The 15370-nt window shown below is 39.0% G+C and overlaps 1 protein-coding gene and 1 pseudogene across 2 annotated transcripts in view; one reads left to right on the top strand and one right to left on the bottom strand.

Annotated features, from left to right (window-relative positions):
• Nucleotides 1–15370, bottom strand: part of PIBF1 (progesterone immunomodulatory binding factor 1) — a 211905-nt gene that overhangs the window by 40679 nt on the left and 155856 nt on the right. The window lies entirely within an intron of this gene.
• LOC132413889 (small ubiquitin-related modifier 2 pseudogene) lies at nt 2869–14155 on the top strand (annotated as a pseudogene).

Here is a 15370-nt window from a genome sequence, read left to right as displayed (position 1 = left end):
GTTAATTAAATCAAACAATTGCCTTGACTTTGTTTTTACAGAACTGACCCTAACTGAATAAACTGAACTGGCAAGTTGTTTTGTGTTTCGAAGTGCAGAATAGCCCGGGGTGCATGTGGGGGGATTGGGTGGTGTAGGAAAGAACTAAGGGCATTTTCAAATTGTAGTCAGCTGTAGTCTAGAATGAGCCATGTTTAAACTTATCAAACCTGACTTCAGTTACATAAAAAATATAACAGCAGGCATTAGTCTTAATTATTTTAGTTCGTTTTTTTCTCATTACTGCAATTACATATATTAGGTTTTAGTATTATAACAAAATTAAGGGTCAAAAGCCTTACTTTCAGAATGTATTTCTACTATACAACCTACAAACTTCTCACTCTCTAGATAATAAAACTTCTATAGTGCTGTCAACTTTAAGAATGTTTCTTTATAAACTTGTGAGCTTCTAAATCCCCCAAATTTAATTTAATAACTCAGGGAAAAGTACACGTATATTTTTCAGTGAAAAGTGATGCTAATATCTATTTTTGAAATCAGTGTAACTTAACAGAATTTAATTCCTCCAATATGGTTAAAAAATCTTTCTGTAACTATAATCATTAGTATTAAAAAAAGTTTCACAATCGCTCACTTTGCCTATTGTTAGTAATCTTTTCCTTATAAAGCCTTAGTAATTAGTGACTCAGGAATCATATACGTAATGAATGATGCAGGACCAAACCCATGATACAACATTTTATAGAATCGTTATTTCTCCTTTGTTTCAGTAAACTGTACACATGATTCAGAGAAAAGCAACACCTGATTATAATACATATGTTCTCTTAAAGTTAAAAGACATATGAAGGTGACTACAATTTGTTGTGTTTTTCCTAAAAGTGGGATTTTTTTTCTTGTGGAGTTTATTTTCAAAGAAACTCCTAGAAATGGTACTCTTCCTTACCAGGGACAAAACGCATTCTGTTGAATGGAATTTAACATTGAGATGCTTTCCGTGTATAAAATATATACAAGTGACACCTTCTAGTAGTGGTAATTAGTTGTGCTGAAAAACCCACATATCCTGTTGCCTGATCTTTCTGACTGTGCCATGGAATGGAAAATGCCTATTTGAGGTCCAGTAGGGGGCAATACTTTGGTACTACTTTTCTGTGTTCTCAGTCCACAGCAGTAGTTCTCAAACCCAGCCAATCATCAGAAGCACTGGGGGAAATGTTAAAAAGCGGATTTCTGGGCTCTGCCCCAGTCCCAGTGAATCAAAATTTCTCAGGGTTGGGCCTTAGATTCTGATGATCAGTCCAATTTGGAAGGCACAGCTCTTGTGGTCTTGGACTTGTTATAGGCCACTCCATTCAACTATTCTAGTAGGTTTAAAAGTACTGCACATAAACCATCTCACATGCTGAATTTGCCATCCTCCCCATTAACGCTGGCTTCTTCTCCTAGGTCCCTATATGGTTAATGACATCATCATCTTCAACAGGGGTAATATTTAATGGATACAAGTCACCAATTAGGATGTCAGCCTTTGCACTGGGGCAGGATCCTGAAGAAACTCTGTGGTTCTAGGTGTTACTTTTTTGTTGCCAGAAGATGGGGAGGTCTAGAAGATCTTAGGAGAGGGACCAGGACAGACGGATAGTGGTGGCAGAATGACACTTGTGGGCTGAGGGCAACATCTGTTTTACAAATATTTGTGCAAATATTCTTTTATTTTAATAACCAAAAGCAAGCACATACTCATTGATTGTCAACCCTGTGCTGGTCCTGAGTATGGTCCAGATAATAAGGAGAAATTCATGAGAGGAGGATGTTAAAATATTTGAAAGTAATCAGTGTGGAAGTGATGACTGAAGTCACAGGAGTACATAGGACGGCAGAGGATTATTTCTTTTCTGTATCACTTTTATTAGCGTCACAAGAATAGCCTGTTAAAAATGCAGATTCCTGGGCTTCATTCTGGACCTACTTAATCACAGTCTCTGAGGGCAGGATTTAGAAACCTGCATTTTCAACAAAAATCTTAGATGATTCTTACACTCACTAACATTTGAGAACCACCACTGAGGTGTAAGAACAGAGCAAAGGGCAGACAATGAGGGACACCTACATTCCAGGTCTAGAAGAAGATGACTATATCAGCTAAGAAGACTAAAGAGCCATATGAGGGAGAACGGTGTTGCAAAGCAAAGAGAGGACAAAATTTCTAGAATATCTATAATATCTATAATGTCATGCCACAGATAGATCAGGGGACTGAGACGAGAATAATGACAATGAGGAAGTCATTGGTGATCACTGAGGAAGGGCATAGCTGAAGGAAGAGGGGAGAGAGCAGAAGGAATTAAGAACAGAGAGAACGGTTAAGTTTTGAAAGTTATGTATGTTAACACGCACACGAACACGCGCACTCGTGCTCATTTGTTGAAGAGGGACCACAGGGGAAAAAAAGTAAGGGAAGAGATTAAAAAATCCCTGGGTGAAAAAGACTCAGGAAAATAAATTTAGATGATTTAATTGTAATAATGAAAAGATATATGATGGAATTGATGGTTTGGGGAAGTGGAAGTGACCTGCAATAAAGATAATGGGAAATAGGATAGATACAGAAAAATAAAAATACCGGGCAACAGGAATGAGGGCCTTGTTGATGTTCAACAACATGAATCTGTTATGCTTCCAAGCAGCAAAAGTAGCAAATTTCCACAAGAAATTTTCAGTACGTTAACACAGAATTAAAGAATTTTCTCTCCTCTCCTCCCTTTCATTAAATGTTGATAGAGTAACTACCTGATTGTAAGATACTAGGCTAAAGGTGGGAATGTCAAGAAAAGCCTGATGGATGAATCTGGCAACGAAGCAATGGCGAGTGCTCATGAATGTAGTGCTCAGATGGTTGATAAGGTCCAAGGCTGGGTTAGGAGGCAAAGTGGAGCCAGGAGGGGCTTGACAGATTGGAAATGCGAAGAGTTTATGAGTCTGGGACTCCTAATGAGTACAAATAAAGCACAGATTTACTGGGAATGAAAGGACTGGTAGAGCTGGAAGGACTGGGAGAGCTGGAAGGACCGGTGATTAGTGTCAGAGAATGGAATTTTCAAGATCAAGTGCTTTAAATTTCTTTCCCCCTCAAAGTTGCCCCTGAGAAATTCATTTTAATGTGGTTCACTTGTACAACAATGCTGATGGGGAAGGAGGGATTTATAGTGTGATTTGTAATAGCTCTTGAAAGAAAAAAATTATAGTCATTTATGAATTATCAAGGCACACCAGTAAGGGAAAAAGTTTAAACAATTATATTATTTGTTTGATGTGTAAACAGAATATAATTTATAAATAAGTCATTGTTTTTCTTCAGTGGTGGCTGGCATTTGGTGCACACACGCGCACACACACACATTCATATGACCTGGTATGTGAACCTTTAAAAAGATGGCTTAAAGAATAAATTCTAGAATATTGTCCTGGATCCATGTAATTGAATTTTTTTCCAGAATGAACTATAACAAAGACATCTTGGTTTAAGCACTTGGCAAGGTTAGACACAGAGCTGTTACTACAATTAAAGTTAATGTTTTGTCCACGTAATGAATCAGACCTTTGTATGGTAAATATATGTTCATCATTACTAAAATAAAAAGGTTAATTTCTATATAATTCTACATCAGAACCTCAAAAAATAAGAGACAGAATGACAATAATTAATGAAAATTTATACACGTTAAGGGCAATTTCTGGTATTGTGTTTTGATTATGTCACATATTACCTATGAATACTGTTTGTTCCAACAGCCTCTTCACTTTAAATCTTTATGAAACTATTACCCATCAACAATTTAATTATTCCTCATGTCCAGTCACATTACATAGTGTGCATCCATAAAATATGTAACACTAACTTCACAAGGAGTGATGTACCACATGAAATACACAGACACACAGAGAAAACGAAGTCTCTCCCAAATTCCTTAACATTACAAAAAAGTAAGTTCTGTTGTCTATGTCAAGAAGTTAATTTTTCTCTAGACAATGTTACTTTCCCGGGGGTATTTTCCTGCTACCAACAAAAATAGCTTTAAGGACTGCCAAATCGCACAAGTGACAAAAGGTGGCCACAGTTACCTTCACAGAAAAGTGAGTCACTGACATCTTCCTCACTCCTTCCTTTCCTTTCCTCCTATCTTTTCTCTGTGGTTCTCAGATTTCATTCTCTTTCATGTCTCTGTTTTTTTCTTTTGTTAGAGCAGTTTGAGGTTCACAGCAAAATTGAGCAAAAGTACAGAGAGCCCCACGTATTCTCTGCCTTCCCACAACCCCACAGTCATCACCATTTGTTACAATTAATGAACCTACACTGACACACCATTATCACCAGAAGTCCACAGTTTACATTAGCGTTCACTCTTGGTGCTGTATATTCTATGGGTTTTGACAAATGTACACTCGTCCCTTGGTATCCACAGGGGATTGGCTCCAGGACCCCCCATGGATACTAATATCCGAGGATGCTCAAGTCCCTTATATAAAATATGATGGTTGGGTTTCCTGGATGGCGCAGTGGTTGGGAGTCCGCCTGCCAATGCAGGGGACACGGGTTCAAGCCCTGGTCTGGGAGGATCCTATATGCCATCGAGCAACTAAGCCTGTGCACCACAACTACTAAGCCTGCACTCTAGAGCCCGCGAGCCACAACTACTGAGCCCGTGTGCCACAACTACTGAAGCCTGCGTGCCTGGAGCCTGTGCTCCGCAACGGGAGAGGCCACTGCAGTGAGAGGCCCGTACACTGCCACGAAGAGTAGCACCCGCTCACCGCAACTAGAGAGAGCCCGCGTGCTGCAATGAAGACCCAACACAGCCAAAAATAAATAAATAAAATAAATAAATAAAAAAATATATATATGATGGCATAGTATTTGCATATAACCAACACATATCCTCCCATATACTTTAAATCATCTCTAGATTACTTATAATACCTAATACAATGTAAATGCTATGTAAATAATTGCAAATACTATGTGAATAGTTGCAAAGACAATGTAAATACTATGTAAATAGTTGCTGGTGTGAGCAAATTCAAGTTTTGCTTCTTAGAACTTTCCAGACATTTTCCTGAATATTTTTGACCTGCAGTTGGTTGAATCCGTGAATGTGGAATCTGTGGATATGGAGGACCAACCGTAATCCCATGTATCCACTGTTTATATCATAAAGAATATTTTCGCAGCCCTAAAAATCCCCTGTAGCTCTGTCTATTATTTCCTGGCAACCACTGATCTTGTTACTGTCTCCATAAGTTTCGCCTTTTCCAGAATGTCATTTAGTTGGAACCATACAGTAAGTAGTCTTTTCAGAATGTCTTTGTCTGTTTTTAAAAGTTACTTTTTCTCCTTCTGCCTTGCTTTTGTTTTTTTTTCTGTATTAAATGTTACAAAACAATCTGTCTTCAAAACTAAAAGTAATCCACTCATTTGATCAAATTTCAATAGAACATTTTATTTGGAACTTAATATTTTACAAATGAGGAAAATGAGGCACAGAGGGGTTAAACAACTTATCCAACTTTTACAACTTGTAAGTTACCAAAAATGAGATTTTAACCCAGTGGGTCTGGCTCCAGTATCACGTGCTTCGCCAATATTCATCATTGCCTCTCGATAACAGAAAAGAAAGCAGTATTATGTAAGACTAGCCCAAAATGTGAAGAGATAAGAATTCCTTTCCCTTACCCTTTATTCCCAAAATAAAGAACGTGGACTAAAAGCTTGCATGTATATGCACACAGACAAACAGTAAAGAAATGTGGCCAATTTACCACAAAGAAATATGCTTCACAGCCATTCTTCCATGCTAAAAATATCTGATTGCTTCTACCCGGGCACCTCTGTTCATGTGGGACTTTCAAGCTAGAGCCACTTTCCTTGCTGCTTTGGTCACTTTCAGAAGATATACAAGAGCCATGGCATTCATTTTATGTCTTTCTTGTGCCCATTTGGCTAGAACTATAGGCAGCAACAGTCGCTATCCTCTTTCCTGCTTTACTTTCTTCATACAACTTAAGTTCTAATTGAGAATATATTTTACTTGGAACAAATCCTTGTTTCTAATCCCAGTAGAACATAAGCTCCAAAGGGCAGGAATTTTTGTTTGTTTTATCCACTGATTATTCCCAGGGCTTAGAACAGTGCCCAGCACATAGTAGGCGTTCAATAAATATTTACTGTAAGACTGAATTTCATATAAATACTACCTAACATTTGACAAAGTCACTTACTTAGTTTATTTCTTCTTTTCCTTTTTAATTTTTTTAAAAAATTAATTAATTTATTTTTGGCTGTGTTGGGTCTTCATTGCTGAGTGCGGGCTTTCTCTAGTCGTGGGGAGCAGGGGCTACTTTTTTTTTTTTTTTTTTTTTTTTTGCGGTACGCGGGCCTCTCACTGTTGTGGCCTCTCCCGTTGTGGAGCACAGGCTCCAGACGCACAGGCTCAGCGGCCATGGCTCACGGGCCCAGCTGCTCCACGGCATGTGGGATCTTCCCGGACTGGGGCACGAACCCGTGTCCCCTGCATCAGCAGGCGGACTCTCAACCACTGCGTCACCAGGGAAGCCCAGGGGCTACTCTTCATTGCGGTGGCTTCTCTTGCTGCGGAGCATGGGCTCTAGGCACGCGGGCTTCAGTAGTTGTGGCACGCAGGCTCAGTAGTTGTGGCGCACGGGCTTAGTTGGTCGGTGGCATTTGGGATCTTCCTGGACCAGGGCTAGAACCCATGTTCCCTGCGTTGGCAGGCGGATTCTTAACCACTGCACTATTTAGGAAGTCCCTAAATAGTTTATTTCTTAGGCTGTGTTAAATGACATGGAATAGACTAAGACATTTTACAATAACATTACCTTCATAAATTTTTCCTACACAGTCCTTTCTTGTGTGAAGAGCCATAGGGATACAAATTTATTTGGGGGAAAAGTAACATTGTTTCTATAATGGAAAATCCTGCTATTTATTGGAGTTTGTCAAGAATAATGTCTGTGATTTAGTGATAAAAATGTTAAAACATGGATATAAGGCCTTCAAAAAAACTCAGTAAAGTGTAAAACAAGATTTATTTTAAGAAGGGAACCACCATGGAATGAGAGGGTTGCCTTTTTGTGAAGATGAAGCCTGACTACTTCCCTAGATAAAGAAGGAAAATAGTGGGGTTCTCTGAGTCATGGTCATACATATGAATTATAAATAATTTGGTGGAGAGTTACAGACTGAAATTATTCATATTTGTAAATGGTACTAATTCCAACCAACGGGAGAAACCACAGTAAATTTGTTCAAGATTGTTCAAGGGGCAGTCTTGAACAAACTGAAAAAACAGATTGAAAAGGGGCAGGACAAAAATATGGAAACATATTAACAATTGCTTCACCATGACACTATTAATTCAAAATGAGAGATTAGATTAGCATTGCTCCTGGAGATGGTGGATACATACAACTGGGAAGCATTACAGGTTTTTATACGACAGTCACACCAGATGACTCCCTATCTCTCTAACATGCTTTACTCATTCTTACTTTTTCACCTTTCTTCTCTTTTCAACCCCTAAACTGATTTCTCAAGAAGGCTTCCATAAGGAGAAAAAAATGTGTTACATATCTGTCCAGATGAGTGTTTGCACTTTGTGGGTTGCAAGCCGTATTAAAAAAAAGAAAAAAGAAACAGAACAGAATAGCAATGAATAGAAGGTGCTACATGTGGTAAGGGTATTCACTGCGATGGGAAAATCATTTCAGATACACACACATACCTATATACATATATACACACACACACACACAAGCAAATACACATACATACATATGTACTGGGTTGCTATGTAATATGCATTTCTTACTACAGGTCATGGTCAAAAAAATATGAAAGATATTTGTCCAGGTGGTAGTTACAACTTTAATTATAAAGGACCAGATTTATATTCAAATCAGTCCAAATCCAAATCAGTCTCAGGTCAACTTTGTAGCCAGTTTTCTGAGGGCTTGATCACTAAGTGAAAATTTTAGATCTGAAGAGTGAAGGGACCATGTGTTACAGTACTCAATATGCTAACTAGGCCAACAGCATATCCATCAGGAACCTGAATGAACTGAATAGACTTTGCATTTGAGTCACTTTTCTGATTCTCTGATTCTTCTCTGATACACTTGGCAATCTAATGAAGTCCACTCAGTCACAAGAACTTCTTTCAGGCCTCAGGAAGCCTGGCAGGCTGGTAAACTCATGGGTCTCACACTCTGAAGATTTCAGTTAGCCCAAGGAACATTTCTATGGTTTCACACCATAGTACCACTAGTATTAAGTAAGCACTCAAAATTGCTAGCCTTTATTATTATTATCTATTCACATAATTTGATTTTAATAAAGTATTTACTTAAATATTTGTAATAAAGACTATGTTATCAGTGCTGTTAAATAATGTTTATCTTAATTATCTTATTACATATTATTATTGCTTAACTCTTGCTTTTCTATATAATGATTCAACAAATTAGTTGAATTTTATCAGTAATTCATGTTCTCTAATTTAAACTGAACAATTCTAGTTAATTTGAAGTTTTTATTAGTTTTAAAATATGCAGTTTTGCACACTTCTCCTAAAATGCTAAGTTTGTATGCAATTAAATATACTTTTTCGGGCTTCCCTGGTGGCGCAGTGGTTGAGAGTCCGCCTGCCGATGCAGGGGACACGGGTTCGTGCCCTGGTCCGGGAAGATCCCACATGCCGCGGAGTGGCTGGGCCCGTGAGCCATGGCCACTGAGCCTGCGCGTCTGGAGGCTGCGCTCCGCAACGGGAGAGGCCACAACAGTGAGAGGCCCGCGTACCATAAAAAAAAAAAAAATATATATATATATATATATACTTTTTCATTTGAGAAGAGCAACTGATTACTCTTTAATTGCAGTTTTAATACCATGTACGTCTTCACAGAAATTAATTATCATTAACAAATCTTACTATATTGTGTTAAAATTCATTCGAATAGTTCACTCTGAATATTTCCATATAGGCAAAATAAGCATAAGTTACTCCAATTCTGGAACTACTATTTCTTTTAAAAAATGCCATCTTTATTAATAAAATACTTATTTCATCAATACCATGGCCAGGTGAAATATAATGACATATAGGACAAAAACCAAACAAACAACAAAACTGTCAGCATTTACTGAGTGATTAACATGTCAGCATGCTAAATGCTTAACTTAGATTGGGTTATCTCTAATTCTTGGGGCAAACATATATACAGTATTATTATTCCCACCTTACAGGTTGAAAAATTGAGGCTTACAGAGGATAAATAACTTGCCTAGAGTCATGTAAGCCAGTCTGCCTTACTTGAAAGCCCATGGCTTTCATAATCCAATGGTAAGTGAATATAGCAACATTTAAGCGCTACAGACATGTAAGACGTTCTTAACCTTTATTATATCTTTTTATTACTCATCTTAGCTATTGGTTTTATTTCCCTTTCACCCTAAAACAAAACAAAGCAAAAGAAAAAACTCCCCAGTGTTTTTAATAAAGGTTGATGATTCTACGGATCCCATGCAATTGAAGTATTTTTTTTCATGGTGGTGTTGGGTAGAGATGATATATACTGACTTCTGGTTCCATATATAACAGAAAGCATGTGGTAGAGTCTGTGATACTATAAGGTTTTCTTTTTTTCTCTGATTAGCAGCTCTGATTTCACTGTCATTCTTTGGCCTTCTTGGTTGGGATCTCCACTCTGCTTCAAGTTCATTCTAGTATACCTCAATACTTTAATATACTTTGTCCCATAAAAACCCAAAACTAATCCTTCAACAAATGTCTATTTACTACCTACTAGAAACAAGAAATGTACTAAATGGGAGAAATACCCAGACCAATAAAAACAGAGTCCCTCCCCTTATAAAGCTTATAGACAGCCATGTCAACAATTATGTGTGTGTGTGTGTGTGTGTGTGTGTGTGTGTGTGTGTGTGTGTATAGGTATATTTGGTATCATGGGGATACATAAGTCATTTTTACCTGGGGTTCAGAAAAGGCTTAAAAGAGTAGGTGATTACTTGAAATTGATCTTGAAAGACAAGTATCTGTGATTTAGACAAGCGTGTGCTGGGCAGACACCAGAATGTGCAAAAGCATGGAGACACAAAATAGCATAGAGTGCTTGGAGAATTACAAGTAAAGGACAAGTAGTTACGTATGGAGGGAGCATGGTGTAGTGAGTGAGAGTGTGTATGTGTGTGTGTGTGTGTGTGTGTGTGTGTGTGTGTGTGATGTAAGATGAAATTGGGTAGGTGGGCAGGGGCTGGATAATGGACGGTCTTATATATCATTATTCTTAGGAAACAAACAACTCTGACTGTGGGAGAAACAAAATCAGATTTATATTTAGAAACAGCACTCTGGCAACAAGGTGGAGGGCTTAAAGAATAGAGTAAGGCGGAACAGATGGTTACTAAAATAATTCAGATGAGAGATGGTATAAGAGGTTGTACCCAGTCAGTACCACTAACGCAGGAGGTTGAGTAGAGAGACGTTCAGAGATGATGTGAAAAGAGCGGGGAGGACTTGGTATTTGCTGAATACTCCTTCTGTACTCTTTGAATTATGATTATCTATACTTAGCCCATACACAACTGACTTAGTAAAAAAAGGTTAAAACAAAAAGATTTATTGCGGGTGGTAGCTGAAGCCACAGAACAAGATGTGGTAAGACGTGCATCTTAGTAAGAAGAAAACAGTGCCAGGACAGAACTCGGGGGCACGCTGACAGTTACGGAACAGAGGAACAAAAGGAAACGAAGGAGACTGAGAAGCAGCAGGATAATAAAGTGGTGGGGCAGGAGCAAAAGACACATTACCTGGCAGAGAAGGCGGCTGCAAGCAAGGGCCTGGGGAAGGGAGGGTAACAGAAAATGAGGACGACAAGTAGGTTAGGGTCAAATTGGTCTTCTATGCCATGCTAAAGAATCTGGACATTGGGAGGCAATGGACATTTTAAAATAGGAAATCATGATCTACAGTAGGGAGGACAGTTCTGGTTGGAAGAAAGACTTTTGATGGACTGATGAATTAAACTGCATTTGCTAAATTTAAAAAATTGTAGGCAACACAGTACCTCATCCAAGTGTTTACTTTTTAAGCCTTGTATTTCTAATGGTGAAATAAAAGCACTGTTCTTTATTAAAGGAATTTTATGTATCAACAAGTTTTCAGGAAAACACCTTGGGAGGCAATGGGACCCAATAAATCACACTATTTTTCACCTTTCCTATGAAATGAAAATGGAAAGGTTTTCATAGGAAAGGTCATGCTTGCACATGAAGAAATTTGGTCGTAGCTGTTTATACTGTGATTTCAATTGAGTTCTGAGTATGGATAATCCTTCATAGGTTGAGTTTAGCCACCATTTCAAGTGTCTTCATAAAGATTACAACGTGATTTGGCATTGAAACAAAGTTTGTGTTAGAAGAAAAGCATAGAGAAAAAGTTGTGTAATGTATGATAAAAATCACTGCCTAAAGACTAAAGGAATGTTTGCCTAAAATTAAAATTAAAGTGATAATAAAGCATTGCATCACAGTTTAACTGGCAGCATCCCCGCTTTTATTCTTTAGTACATAAAATAGTGGAGTTTTTTATTGTGCCAATGGAATGCTAGAAATATGGTGGGAAAGGCTGACCTTGAAGTTTTAGGGCTGGGGTTGGCACGTGAATATCCTCCTTTAAAACGCTGAGGCGGGGCTGTAGGAGTCGTGTGTACTATAGACTCCTTCCAAGGGACTGGGCTCACTGAGGATGCTGGCAGAACACTCCCTGCAATTACTAGCGTCAGGTAACTCAAAGGACAGAGGCAAATGTTTTACTCATCTAGATACTTATGTTTACTATGTTTGTGGAAATCATGTTTCCCAAGGTCACTAGTAGATACTAGAACACACAGGCAAGTATTACAAAGACTCCATAAAGCACGAACTCCTTCTGCCACATAATTTTTCCTTGTCTGAGCATACATTAGATACCCTTGCTATCTCCTTTTCTCAGTCTTGAAGCTTTCAAATCACATGTTATGTTTTTAGATGCTTCTGAATTTTTCCTATAGTAAATCCCTTTACTGGGATGCTGTAACATTTCCATATTCCTTTAATATACTTGCTCTTGATAATGAATGGAGAAGGTGAGGAAGAAAGGGAGAGAGAGAGGGAATACCACATGTACGCAGTAACTAATTCAAACTACAGAGGAGGAATATTAACTGAAAGGATCTCTTCCATCCATCCTAGAACCTCAGTACCTCCTCTCCAATAATAACCAACATCAATGATTTCTTTTGGAGTGCATCACTCCAAGTATTTCCATGCATACATCATAAGCACATTTAGGTGTGTATGTATGGGTCTCCAAGTATATGTATGTATATACTTACTTGGCAGTTAGATTTTGGGTACAAACAATATTGTTGGAATGTAATCCTTGTTTACAGATACATTAGAAAAAATTTTACCACTTATTTTCATAATCTTTATACATCTACCTATGTTTGGTGGATGGGTTAGGTCAATGATCGAGCTAATGAATCAACATTTATTTTATACCTATTATGAGTTCGATAATGCGTTGGTTGCCAAATCTATGCCTTTGAAAAATCTTATGTGAGTTGGAATAAATCCCAACAATTAAAAAATACAGGGGCTTCCCTGGTGGCGCAGTGGTTGAGAGTCCGCCTGCCGATGCAGGGGATACAGGTTCGTGCCCTGGTCTGGGAAGACGCTATGTGCCGCGGAGTGGCTGGGCCTGTGAGCCATGGCCACTGAGCCTGCGCGTCCAGAGCCTGTGCTCCGCAACGGGAGAGGCCACAACAGTGAGAGGCCCGCGTACCACAAAAAAAAAAAAAAAAAAAGTAGAGAAAAAGTTTAGAAAACATACAGGCTCCGGGCGCGCAGGCTCAGCGGCCATGGCTCACGGGCCCAGCCACTCCGCGGCACGTGGGATCCTCTCGGACCGGGACACGAACCCGTGTCCCCTGCATCGGCAGGCGGACTCTCAACCACTGCGCCACCAGGGAAGCCCTTTCTCTACGTTTTAACAGAAACACAACCCTACCCCCTACACACACACTCACATACACACACACATTAAAACCCAAATGGAGGAACACAATATTATTCTGCAATCTTACTTTTAAAAATATTTATCAAGATAGTATGAATGTTCTTTAAAGTTAGTACATATAGATCTACTTTATTCTACCTATGCATCTTGAAGTCTCTCTTAAATCTAGCAATCCTAAAGGAAACCATAAACAAGACAAAAAGATAACCCTCACAATGGGAGACAATATTTGCAAATGAAACAACAGACAAAGGATTGATCTCCAAAATATACAAACAGCTCACGGAGCTCAATATCAAAAAAACAAACAATCCAGTTAAAAAACGGGCAGAAGACCTAAGTATACATTTCACCAAGGAAGACATACAGATGGCCAAAAGGCACATGAAAAGATGCTCAACGTCACTAATTATTAGAGAAATGCAAATCAAAACTACAATGAGGTATCACCTCACGCTGGTCAGAATGGCCATCATCAAAAAATCTAGAAACAGCCCTCTTGGTGCTGCTTGTGTGCTCGTTCGGTGCGGACCTGGTACCTCTTTTGGGAAGCGGCAGCGGAGGAGGCTCCGGCGCTCGCCGTGGCCCATGAAAAGTCCAAGGAAGGAGTCAAGACTGAGAACAACAATCGTATTAATTTGAAGGTGACGGGGCAGGATGGTTCTGTGGTGCAGTTGAAGATTAAGAGGCATACACCACTTAGTAAACTAATGAAAGCCTATTGTGAATGATAGGGTTTGTCAATGAGTCAGATCAGATTCCAATTTAACGGGCAGCCAATCAATGAAACAGACACACCTGCAGCTGGAAATGGAGGCTGAAGATACAATTGATGTGCTCCAGCAGCAGACAGGAGGTGTCTACTAAAAAGGGAACCTGCTACTTTACTCCAGAGTTCTGTTCCTCCCGACCAAGAAGACACTCTCAATTAGAAAACAGCAATTTGGTTCCACCGCATCCTGGCTACTACAGTATAGTTTCTCTATTCTTTCATTTTTCCCCTTCCCCATTCCTTTATTTTTATACATAAAGTAACTGGTATATGTGCACAAGCATACTGCTTTTTTTTTTTAACTAAATGGCCAATGGTATGTTTTGATTGACATCGAATGGAGATGGAATGGGGAAAAATACTGGTTCTGTGAAGATACCCCCTTTTCTCCATTAGTGGCATGCTCATCCGCTCTTATCTTTTTTTTAAAAAAAATTATTTATTTATTTATTTTTGGCTGTATTGGGTCTTCGTTGCTGTGCGTGGGCTTTCTCTAGTTGCGGAGAGCGGCGGCTACTCTTCATTGCAGTGCGTGGGCTTCTCATTGTGGTGGCTTCTCGTTGCAGAGCATAGGCTCTAGAGCACAGGCTCAGTAGTTCTGGCACATGGGCTCAGTAGTTGTGGCTCACGGGCTCTAGAGAGCTGGCTCAGTAGTTGTGGCGCACGGGCTTAGTAGCTCCACAGCATGTGGGATCTTCCCGGACCAGGGCTCGAACCCGTGTCCCCTGCATTGGCAGGTGGATTCTTAACCACTGCGCCACCAGGGAAGCCCTGCTCTTATCTTTATATTCCAGTAAGATATTTTGCTCTCACTGTTTAACAAAAAAAGAACATAAAAATTCTTGCATACGTTGTTCGATTGGAGAATTTTAATGTTTTTCATTTATCATTGTAAAACCAAGGACAATTTTATAACTTTTTTGTACGTAGCTGTTACATGCAGGGCAATCTGTCTTTAAGTAGGGATAAATTACTCTAAAATAAATGAATCCTAGATAGTTTTCCCTTCAAGTCAAGCGTCTGTTTGTTTAAATAAACTTCTTGTTTTTTTTTAAAAAATCTAGAAACAATAATTACTTGAAAGGGTGTGGTGAAAAGGGAACCCTCCTGCACTCTTGGTGGGAATGTAAATTGATACAACCACTATGGAAAACAGTATTGAGGTTCCTTAAAAAACTAAAAATAGAACTACCATATGACCCAGCAATCCCACTACAGGGTATATACCCTGAGAAAACCATAATTCAAAAAGAGTCATGTACCAAAATGTTCACTGCAGCACTGTTTACAATAGCCAGGACATGGAACCAACCTAAATGTCCATCGACAGATGAGTGGATAAAGAAGATGTGGCACATATATACAATGGAATATTACTCAGCCATAAAAAGAAATGAAATTGAGTTATTTGTAGTGAGGTGGATGGACCTAGAATCTG

The sequence above is a fragment of the Delphinus delphis genome, chromosome 18, assembly GCF_949987515.2.
Source record: "Delphinus delphis chromosome 18, mDelDel1.2, whole genome shotgun sequence".
NCBI lineage: Eukaryota > Metazoa > Chordata > Mammalia > Artiodactyla > Delphinidae > Delphinus > Delphinus delphis.
The sequence above is the reverse complement of the archived record's forward strand: the minus strand, read 5'-3'. Positions and strand labels throughout refer to the sequence as shown.